Source organism: Danio aesculapii, chromosome 11 (assembly GCF_903798145.1).
Source record: "Danio aesculapii chromosome 11, fDanAes4.1, whole genome shotgun sequence".
Lineage (NCBI taxonomy): Eukaryota > Metazoa > Chordata > Actinopteri > Cypriniformes > Danionidae > Danio > Danio aesculapii.
The window spans coordinates 22,196,912-22,209,028 of record NC_079445.1 but is presented as its reverse complement, the minus strand read 5'-3'; the positions used below and the strand labels follow the sequence as shown (position 1 = coordinate 22,209,028).

The 12,117-nt window shown below is 37.8% G+C and overlaps 1 protein-coding gene across 3 annotated transcripts in view; it reads right to left on the bottom strand.

The window, feature by feature from the left end:
* Positions 1–11,847, bottom strand: part of foxp4 (forkhead box P4) — a 189,838-nt gene extending 177,991 nt beyond the window's left edge. For 2 of the 3 annotated variants that reach the window (XM_056468745.1, XM_056468747.1), the window contains exon 1: positions 11,314–11,846. The gene's annotated coding sequence lies outside the window, so the exon portion shown is untranslated. Of the gene's footprint in view, positions 1–11,313 lie in introns of all 3 variants that reach the window. The other variant, XM_056468746.1, reaches the window with a different exon arrangement.
* Between the last annotated feature and the right edge of the window lie 270 nt (positions 11,848–12,117).

Sequence of the window (12,117 nt, the reverse complement as noted above, 5' to 3'; positions counted from 1 at the left end):
TTGAATATGTACGTTCAATATTGAGTTTTTGCCAGCCGGGCCCCGTTCAAGAAGCTACTTAGCCACTTGTGCGAGCAAGTTCAAAGGGAAAGGAAGCCAGTTTTGAGCCGTTTAAGGCAGCACTCAAATGTTTCGTCAACATTTTCTTGTGACGGAGCATGTGGGTAGTGCACAGTGAATGAAACAAATATGTCTTTGATAGTAGCTGACACAAAAATGCGAAGAAATAAATACATTAATAAAATAAATAAAACTACAACTGTAATGCTGTTTATTTTAGATTTTAAAAAATATTAATAAGACTGAATTTGATCAGAAATGCAGTAAAATAAAAGAGTGAAAGGTTTTTACAATAAAATAACTATTTTATATATTTTACAGATGGCTCAGCATTGTAAATCTTAAAAATGTCTTCATGAGGAAGAGTTACATTACAAATGTACATATAAATGTCATAATTATTAGCCCCCTGTTAATTTTTTTCCCTAACTTCTGTTTATCAGAGAGAAATTTTCAACACATGAATAAAACAAAGAAGACTTTCTCCAGAAAAAAAAAAAAAATCAGACATACTGTGAAAATTTCTTTACTCTGTTAAACATCATTTGGGAAAATTAAAAAAAAAAAAGAAAAAAAAAAAAAAAATCAACATAATTCTGACTTCAACTGTACATTTAAAATCACTACGTAAACTTTCCTGCCCTGTTTCTCACAAGCTCTGTTCAGTTGCATGGCAAATAAAAACTTCCATACTTTTAGTGCAATCATTTTCTCATTCCTTTTCTTCGTTAAGGCAAACGACCATTCAGAATCAATGAGCCTGAAGTTCATGCCAGTAATTCATGTAATCTACAGAGGCGACGAAAAGCTTATGAAATCAAGGTTGTTTTTGCTTTTAATGTAAACGACCACAATTAAATTTAACACTTCCCTTTTCGACACCCCCATCTCCACGCACCCTTCAACCCAATATCCGTCCAATATGGATTGCTAAAAGACTCCATTCAGTGCTCTCAAAGTCTCTTTTTCATACTATCTCCAACTTCTCATTTGAATACAGACCTAATGAAAGAGGTGTAGAAGCGAAAAGAAATTGAATAGTGAAATTGAGAGGTAGCCACACAAAAAAAATGTTTTAAATAAGCGTGATAATTAGATGTAAAGATATTATAATTTCTTTACAAGGATGCATTGAAAATGCTGCTCTACAACATTTGCCCTAATTGCCAGAATTACCATATTAACCAGTTACCATTTGAGTAAGTTGATTAAAAAATTGATTATTCGTCTATTTCTTTTAGGAGTTTCTTAATCAAAATCTAACATCCTTGAAAAATTAATTTGAAGCCCCTCTTATCAGTTAATTAAATCTGGTTGGAAGTCATTTTTCTGTGAAGCGTGATTAGACAGCGCACTGTTCTGTACTGTTCGGGCCGCATGACGTTAGAAAACTTTTCAATGTCTCATCAAACATTCAGAAATAAGAAGAATAGAATTTCTTTGAAGGGCCGTCTCTTCTCTCATTCTTTCCCCCCTTTCTTTTTTTTTAAAACTACGCCTTTCTGATAAATTACGCTATACCCGAAAGATCTCTCACTCTCATTAACACATTCTCATTACCAGACAGGAATATAAGGAAAAAAGAGAGACAGAACGAGAGAATAATGCTTTTGTAGGATGGATGACTGTATGGAATTATTTCCTCATATAATCCGGCAGAGTGTGTGCGTGTGTACATAGATTTGAGGTGTTTCTGAACTGCTGTCTCAGCTGGAGGTGAACCTTTAGCCAAATTAAAGAAAGAAGAGAAGCCAAAGATACAAATGCGCTTTTCAGAAATCTGAAAAAAGTCACCATCTCTTGAGAAAACTCACAACTCTCCTCTAGAAAAGAAATCAAACTGAAATACAAAAGCACTTAGCGTGCACAAAAAAAAGCAGCTCTTTTTATGACCCTTTTAGGTTTTTCTGAGCAACTCTAACAGTACGGCATCCCAGATTCCTCAGACAGAGGATCTAAGGGGGGTGATAAGTCATATTTGACAAAGCAAAGCTTAACACATATTTCATTACAATAAAATACATTGTAATATCAATATCTTTGGAACGTCTCTGTGGACAAAGTTGTCAAGAAGATAAGACACCGCATGTCAGAGTCGGGTGGGAAGGAGGCTTCGGCTGGAGAGGCGCGTCACTCTGAAAGTCAGCCAACACACACGGCGCTAAAACGATTTCGCCAGACAACCTTGGGATGAGCTGCTGAGGACGACACATTAATATACAGAGATAAAACAGGTGATGAGACACTAATTCTATTTTTTACTGGAACAGCCACATATATTTTCTTTCATTCTCCCCTCCTCCTCTTGCATTATGCTCATTCTTTATCTGTAAAATAGGGTGGCCAGCTAATCGGAGCATTTATCAAATTCCTCACATTTCACCGTTTGTTTTGGGGGGATTCCATAACATGAAGTACAGAGTTTCCAAAGCTCAACTGACCACACGCAAACCTTTGTTTTCTGCATATTAGTCTTAGCGGCCAGAGAAGTGGATTATCGGTATGCCTATTGAAAAGTTGGAGACCTTAACAGAGGGCAGCCAGACCACTCTTCATCCACATCATCTCCATCAAGGGGTGAGGGTTTCGCTTCCTACAGGGAGAGGGTCAATTAGTCTGATTAGGTGTTTATTGAATGATTGGGGGGGATGCTGATTACTCCGCTGAGGGGTTCGGCTTACCGGCAGTCAATCAAGAGCCGCTTTGCTTCCTAATACAGCCACCTCATGGGGTTTTCACTTTTTCACAGTCTCCTTCATATGACCCGTCAAAAAAACTCTGTTTCAAATACAATTAACCTTTTGGACAAAGTGAAGAGGCCGTATGGGTTGAACACCTCACCTCTGAGGTGGCAGGTCCTTATTATGAACAAGATTGAACCAGTTTCCGAACCAGAATTCGACCTGAAACTAAATCCAAATGATCAAATACATTGCCTACAGGGTTTAGGTTATATTTTGTTATGTTTTTTCCTACTCTGGGATTTTATTTTTCAGGGGGGTCGTGAGGGACAAGCCACGGCTGTGTTTTTGAAATTAGCCATGGCAAGCTGGTGTGCGGAAAGTGATTGCTCTAAACCGCGGAGCGTTACCAGGAGGGACGGTGGAGGTTCGCACTCGCAGACGTTTCAGTCTAATAGCACCCAGGAGATGTGCTGCGACTGAGGATTTCTGGAAACTTCTCTCTGGCCAGCTTTTTACAAACGCCCAAAAGCACAAAGCCTCATAAAGATGTCGAACTCAGCCTAACTCACCACTGTAATCATTTCTTCCTTTCCACTCCAAAACTGTCAAAACTATAAAATAACCATCCAAAAACTATCAAAAAATAAAATAAATAAATAACAAAACTAATAAATAAATTATTGACAAACTTAAAAAAAAAGAAAAAAAGGTCAAACATAATATCACTGTAGTTACTAGATACTTAATTTAAGCGGTTTTGCTGCTATCAAGGTTAAATTTGGTTAAGGTTAGAAACAGATTTACTGGTATGGGAAGAGCAGAAGTGGGTCAACATTATAAATATGAATAGATATACAAGTTAAGCAGTAATTTCACACAGATTTTTTTAAAAAGTTGTGCAATGTAAAAATGTACACAACAAATATATATATATTTATATATTTGTGTGTGTATATGCTATGAAATGTGTTCACTAATATTGTAAGATTGTTGTGCAGAGAGCTGATTGTTTTAAAGCAAATCCTTAAATAGTATTAGTCCTTGAAAAAATGCTGCATTTGTGTTTTATCAAATAGCAGAAGATTGTGAATACTTTAAAAGAAATCTGGGAGTGAGGAGAAACGAAGGCAAAAAGCTGTGACAGTTGAAATGATAGAGGAGAAAAGCCCACCTATGGACAGTGATCATAATGTCCCATTTCTTCTCATCTAAAGATTTCAAAAACATTTTTCTCTAATTGTTCTTCAGAAACTGAGTAAATTTTTTTCTTCTTCGATGAAACGAACAGCAATTATTGCAACTAAACACCAAATGAAGAAAAAAGTCCTTCCTCACGACCTATTGAGAGAGAAAACACACACACACATACAGACAAGATGTGGAAACGTCTGAACGTGATAAAACACAGCAAGCAAACTGTTTAAACAAATTTAATCAGGTTTTAATACAAGGAATAGGTTTACATCTGAGGCTTCAGCCTTTCATCACTTCACCATTTTATCAGATAAAAACGATCGCTTGATTGAAAAGAAATGAAGTAAAGATTAGGTATGCTAGTTTCAAAATGAAGCTTACAATCGCAACACCTTTCTATCTGGAGTTATCTGCAACTTTTATCATGTAGATTCCTTTAATAAAATCAGGGCACGGGTCATGTCAGAAAAGGTAATTCAAATTGAAAGTGAAAAATTACCATAGAATGCCATGTCATCCCAATATCACAGCAATGCAATTCTCCGCCATAAAAAAAGCGCATGTGTGTGGAGGAACATGAATTTGGCCATCATTCCTTTTTTAATTAAAGCATTCAGTCCCCTTTCAACATGAGTTCAAGGATGCCAGGAGACTAATTAATTTGAAAAGGTAAGATGTCTGCGCACAAATGTCTTCCGACACACAGATTTAAAGAATATGGAATAAAAGAGAGGTAAGAAAGAAAGAGTTCGAGAGGTCGCACCACTTCATGTCGCCCTGGTGTCATCCGGCGATCAGAGTTGAAAACAGACCAGTGCTAGAGTTTGCCTTTTCGCTATGTGGGTGGAAGCGAGTGTGAAAGACTGGATAAAGCCTATCAAATAGCTGCAAAGAGGACATCAATGGTAAATAGCTCAAAAAAATAAAAAAATAAATCGCTCTTGACATATTTATTTATTTATTTATTTAGCGAAAGCTAATCTGGTTCAAATAATATCACTGTATAGTAGGTCATGAGTGCAAGAACCTGTTGAAGCTCTGCTATAAAGTCCACAATATTAAATCTACACTGAATAAATACAAGACTTTTTTTCTACATGAACGGTTAGAAATGTAAAACAACCTAAAATAATTTTTGAAAAACACTGAGGAGATTTTTTTTAAGCTTACATTTTGCATATATTGCATAGTTATACATTCACTGTTGAAATGTCATCCTAACTACTGTAAATTCATTACATTTACATTTTTCTTGCTGCATGATCATTTAAAAATACAAAAATCAGTTTTAATTACTCTAAAAACGCCTGCAATAATTATGAAGTCTTTAAAATAGGCAAGTGTAAATTTAACATATTTTATAATATCAATAAATAACCTTTAAAAAATCTTGGGAAAATTAAAAATTGGGAAGGGAAATTAAAAATCGTGCGAGTGAAAAAAAACAAAACACAAAACTTATACACTCCTGTGGAAAAGTCTTGGACAAGAGTGGTAATCCTAGGTTTAGTGGCTGGGTTATTTCCCAGGGAAGAGGGGGTACTGATGTAGAATCCCATTACAGATGTCAGCCGACTGGCAGTGACCGCGAGGGCAGACATCATACCGGTACAGAGCCCCATCATGCCCCAACCTACCAGCAAGAAAAGCTCAACCGGTATGAAGTCTGACCGGCTCCTCCAACCCATCCACCCCTCCTTCCCTCCGCGACCCCTCAGTAGGAAAATACTCTCCCTGACTTCTCCCTCTAGCGCTCTGATGAATAGAGAGAGAGAGAGGGGCTGCCTGTGTGTGAAGGGGGGTTACTATACAATTATTCAGATAACAGCTGGGGATAATATAGTGGCAGATGTCCCCTGGTCAACAATGCTCACAGACCACAGCCGAGAGCAAAAGGCAACTCCAACCAACGGTCCGCAGCGCACTGTTTAAAGAGCAGGAATCAATCCGAATTTTTCTGAAACCCTAAAACATTTACTCTTCCTTCTGAGCCATCTTAATTTTAATTAAAAATCACAACAAACAAGTTTCCAAGATTTGGATGATTCAAATATATTTTATATAAAATATTTTATATTCATTTCTTTAAATTGTACAAGAGAAGATTTTTCCCGCATCTGACTCTGTCCATACATAAAATCCCTCACGTTATTAAGCATCTGATTGTTAGCGCTAGATAACACGCTTTTTTTCCTGTGTTGCGCTGCACTCCTCGCTCTCCTCACCCCCCACCAAGAGAAGACACTTCACCACAAGAGTGTCAGAAAGAAAGAAAAAAAGACAAGCCCTTACACAACACAAAGACATGCATGGATTTGGGTATTTATAACATTCTAAACATGCTATTTTTTGTAGGGTTGTAATAAAGTTGTGCATAGGAACTCCAAGGAAGAAGGGAGGCGCATGCAATCAATAAAAAAAATGGAAGGATGAATCTGATTTTGGTTTACACGTGGTTAAAAGATAATTCTGTCAAAAGATGTATCACGTTCGTCTGTTTCAAATGCAAATAACTTAAGTAGGCATCCCCTTGTTACCCATTACTAATACCATAAAAGAAACCAACACTTCTCCATTCCGCTGCTACTTTACGGATTAGCGAATGAAAATTAGATGCATTTATATGGTTATTACTTATATGGTCACACAGTGGGGAGGGGGATTTATCCAAGCGTACAGTGCGGAGCCAGAATCTCCCTCAGGAACAAACCGCTCGCACCTTCGGCAGCTGGGGGTGGATTAGAGTTTTAAACCCGGACTAAGGTTTACCGCGGCCGGCAACACTGACAGGAATTCCTCCCGCCAAACAAAGCCGGGCAACGAGCAGAAGAATAAAACATCAGAGCTTTTCTTCTCTCCTGTTTAGGCAGAAGTTTTCAGTAATCGCTATCGCTGTTTTGAGAGCTTAGCATTGGCGTCACGAGTGGGATTGTTTCAGCGATAGAAGTGCTGGAAAACTTTACTAAGACGCATTCAAACAAGCCGCAGCTGTCAGTCCATCATCAAGTCACATCTTTTGTGACAGTGCCGAAAGTTTGCTCCCATCTTTCCCAAAGAGCTTTACTGATGTTCTCTGACGGACATGATGGCTTGTCAACGTTATGCTGGGGTTTTTAAAATATACAGCGAGTCGCATTATAAAGACCTTTTAGGAGGGGGTGAAGGCTCGAGGGGGGAGACGGCGGACTGAGAGAAAATCCATAACACAAATACAGCTGTCAGCTGGAACGCAAAGTTAGCAGAAGCAGCTTCGGTGGCCACAGGGAGCAACTTCAAGATGCATCCTGACTTGCTATCTAGGTTTCACTTATCAATACATGTGTTCTTCATCAAAACAACAGGTACCTGAAATAGTTTGGCCAAAAAAAAGGCATAACACTTTCTAGGAGTGTGATTGACCATAGTTCACTTTCCACCCGTGCCTGCAGCTTCAAGCTGCCAGTAATCTCTCCTGAGGTGCACTGCTAATGGATATGGAGAAGTAATGATCAACGCCTCAGACTCAAGTACTGTCATTTCCGTCCAGTGAACACCCTGCTTTTCCTTCTACCACATTTCCCCAGCTCATCGGAAATGGGCCCTTCCTCTCTCTAAGCAAACGCTAGGGTCATTCTTTAAGACAGTCATCACCTCATAACAGCCTGGCACTCTCCCGAATCCCGGCGTGAAGCCTCTCCACACAGGAAACCTTGTGCGCGAAAACCAAGAAAGTGAAAAAAAAAAAATGTGCCACTGAGGTCACAGGGAAGAGAAGCTGTGCTTAAGAGTTCAAGTGGAGAATTAAATTCACATTTGGAACAAATAGACCATAAGAAAACAGCATCCAGCAGCATCTTCAGCTGATGGATAGCCGAGACGGCACTTCCGCACAGCAGTCTGGTCTGTCTCAAAGTTGAAACAGTTAACGCCAGACCTTTTCGATAGCTAATCAGATCAACACTGTCATCTGGAAAACATCCGTCAGTCTGCTCTCTATTTTATTTGCAGTTTTTAATTTGCAGTTGGTTGAAATGGCTTCAGTGTCAGTTGTTTGGTGTAGTTAGCTCCTTTTTTTTTCCTTTTAGGGCTCAGAGTTTGGGGAGAAAATGACACCATTCTCAGAGTAGTAATAAAAGCAGCCCTCACAGTCTAAAAACGTGCGTAATTTATTATTCACATACACTGAAAAATGCTCAGCCTCGCTGTTCCACCAAATAACATCTTCAATTAAAACCACATGTTTAATCTACGGCTGGTGGTTGCCGCTGGTCAACGGCGGAGCTGATGCGTTCAAAGGCGCAAACGAGCGTAAAAATTCCAGCCTGACCTTTCACGCAAGGTCAGCTGAAATATGAAAGGGAGAACGTAGGCATGACATATTTCACACAGACATGTTTCGGAGAGAAGAGTTAGCCAAAAGTACGTCTGACAAAAACTATCCTAATCAGTTAAGAGATTGCTCTTCACCATGCTTTGGTTAAAAATGCACTTGAGTAAAAACTAACATTATTTTTGGGCGATACAAGAGTTTAATGGTGAAAATGCCACGTGAGGGTCTAAGGGACAGTGCTTCACAAGAAGCAGAGTGCTTTGTGTTAAAACCACCCGTGGTGTTGAAAAACTTAAATTTACCACTAAATCACTTGACTGAGGCTCATCTGAATTTGAAAGAGAGCACACACACACACACACACACACACTAAATGCTTTTTGCACGGTACACTCCAACCTATATTTGCATTTGGTTGTTCAAATAAAGTTTCAATCAGCAAATGTTCCTAAAATATGCATCAAAAAGCAACATGCCTGAATGTACACCTGGCATCAGGTTAGTCTCAACATCATCGTCCAAAACAAACACATTCCTGACCTTCTCTACCCAGAAAAATACCCACAGAGGGCTCAACACCAGCCTGCCATGCAATCCACACATTTATCAAAATAACATTCGAAAGACCTCCAAAAGTCAGGTATGTGGTCTTTATGAACCTGAAGAACAACATAAAACACAATCACTTAACAGAGAATTAGTGATGTATCACTTAAAACCCTCAACTTTACACTAGTCTGGTGTTCGCCGTTAGAAATAGTGTTAAAACTATCGGCTGAGGTGTAGCTGTTGCCGCTTGCAGCTGCTTGACGGCCATGCAAATAACTAAATTACCCACTTTACTGTCATTTTCATGCCCTCCCTGAACAATCTGCCTTATTCTTTGTCAACTTCATGAATTATCACTTTTACTCTAAGCACATAACATCGTTCAATCATTCTATTCATCTAACACACAAGCAGATGAAATGGAAATTGTATTCATCACTTTATGCTTATGTTCATCCACACATGTCACATTTCAATTAGCAGGGAATCTGTTTATCATAAGAGGCAATATATCAGTGAACGGACATTGTAAAAGCACAAAAGTAAAGCACTGAGTTAAAAAAAAAAAAGTGTTTGCAGCATGGAATGTAACATAGTTCAATAAAAAATAATTAATCTTAACATAAAAAAATGTGTGTGGAAATAAACTAAATATTCTATGTAAGCATTCTTTCATAAACAATTTTAAAAGGCCTTGTATGTGCTTTTAAATGCTGTCAGTAATTAAGATGAAATAATTAAAATGATTAAACAAATTAGAATTGTCAGAAACACTTTGACATCAAAGTAAATAATTTAACGCTATCTCTTAGACTTAACAAATTAATTTAATACAGGTTTGCAATAAGCTGTAAATGCTAAAAGTGAATTAAGCCATTCACTTATATATGAGATTTAAATTAATTGTGTCAAAAGCTCCATCAATCAGTTCTTAATAACATGAGATTTACACACACACTGCCAGATTATGAAGATGATGATGATGATGATGTATATTTTTTGCTTTTGCAGAAAAAGACTGAATAGGGATAAGTACAGAAATAGTGCGATTTTACAGTACACTTGGTTCAACTCCTGAGCTGTAGTTCCCTCTGCAGATTCACTTTCAATGCCCCGTCCTCACATGTTAAAATTGTTGCAAGTTTAGTTCTATTTTTTATTGTAGTTTTGCGAGCGTTTAAGCCGAAATATCGCTTATTTAATTACGAAACGGATACAAAATCATGAAAAACTTTTTAAATAATCAAAAAGAAAAGTTAATCTTGCTCATTCATTTGTAAATGAAACTCAAAATAAAGGCATTACGTTTTTAATCCACTAAAGTTTGTCATAAACCTGTCCGTTAATTCCTAAAGTCAAGCAAAACTGACTAATGAAAATAAAATATTTAATTATGATATGTTCTTTTGGCGTAAGTATTGAGGTAAATAACATTCGTCCTTTTTTGGATATCTGCTTTTGCGCCAATACTAACTTTAATAATGTCTCTGTATTTCGCGGTAATCAATACACTTAAATTAGTGATTATAAATAATCATGAATGCCGAGTTTATGTAATTCAAATATTTTATGCGCTGTCTCTTAATGTTTCATTGTCTCAATAACACACCGGTTATAATTGACACTAAAACAACTATAAATAATTTCAATACGTTTCTTGTATTTTTCTTTTCATCACACATTATAATTTTAAAACGTTAAATTATTATTTACAATCGTTTTATTTGATACAAATGAAAACTTAAGGATAGTTATAGTTATTTACATAAGATCTGCTCACTGTTTCCTGAGGGCCTGTTAAAAACAATCACCAACACGGAGAATAAGGAAAAATTTGCGTTAAACCATATTATTAAAATAAAAAACGTGATTAGACTTTTTTAACGTGTATATTTACATGCAGTTTATTTGTCTTAAATTCTTTATCATGAGAGTTTTGTAAGGCCATCTGATTTCTACATTTCTGTAAGTGAAGCATGGCATTCTTCAAAAGAAAGCAAATGCAAAATAGCACGGATTTATCCCAAAGTACATTACTTGATCTGTCAAAAAAGTAATCTTATAGTTTTGATCAAATTTAATGGCAGGTAATAGCCTATTTTCAAAAGCAGATGCATGTTTATTAAACTTGTTTGAATCGCCTTGTTTTGTTAACTATTATCCAAACTACCTTTGCGTTCTTATTTATTGTTATAGTGATGTTTGCGGGTAACTAAATCATAATGATTTATGATTCTCTCGTGAAGAATAAACGCACGCTTTCGTCCCCGGTTTTAAAGTGTCACGTAAAAAAAGTTACATTGTTCCAATGCGAGTTTTAGTATCCCATTTGGCGAAATATCTAAGAAAAAAAGATATGACTGTAACATTTATTTCTATTGATCTGAATAAGTGTGTGTGTTAACACGTCCGTGCGTTCAAATGTGGGATACACATTAGGCTAATATTGAAAACGCTGAATCGCGCGAGGAGCAAAGAAGAAAAGAAAAAGAAGAAGTAAAAAAAGTGTATATGAACCTGTTAGGATATTGTGAAGAACTCTACTTTCACTCTACGGCTGGACCATGTGGATGTGTCGTTCCAGCTCTCGTGAATGTCCCAGTGATTCCAGAAACCTTCAGAAGAGCAACGCAAAAAGGAAAAAAAATCCTGTTCTATGAGTGATGTCTTCAGACCATTACTTTAAACGACAACTGTCTTTATTAGTCTTCTTTTCCTTTTTACTGGCTTCCTCTCTCAGACTGGTCACTCAGTAGGGTGATAAGTGGAAACAATAATCGTGCACTAGCTCAAAGGCTGCATGGTCACAGCGCTCCTCAAAGTTCATGAAGAACAAGCACGCGGCTCTTTACGCCTCCTCGTCGCTTCAGGTCTTCTCTCTTCCTCTCTGTTAGTCACACGGTGAGTTTTCCTAAAGTCCCAATAATGCTTCTCGCTGGAGTTTTTGGCATCTCGTCTGTTCCTCGCTCATTCGCAGAGAAATCAGTGTTGAATTACTCCGCTTGTGTCTTGTGTTGGCGATGTGTTAGGGGACAGTTTGCTCTACCGTAATGCGTCTAGAACAGGCGCGCTGCGCACATCTTCTGCGCTGCCGCTCTGATTGAACACAATACAAAAGCTCGCGCGCTCCGGGTGCTGATCTCTTCACCTGCGCGCGCATCGCGGGTTTAGTTGGGCCATTGTGGCCGCGGACGAGCAACAGATGTTAGTCAAAGGACAGCCTCACCATGGGAACCGTTACCTACTCTACATCTCTACTCTTTAGGAAATAACAAGTCTGTTCTTGCAACACATTTGGTTTTGCTGTCGATAAGTGTTTAT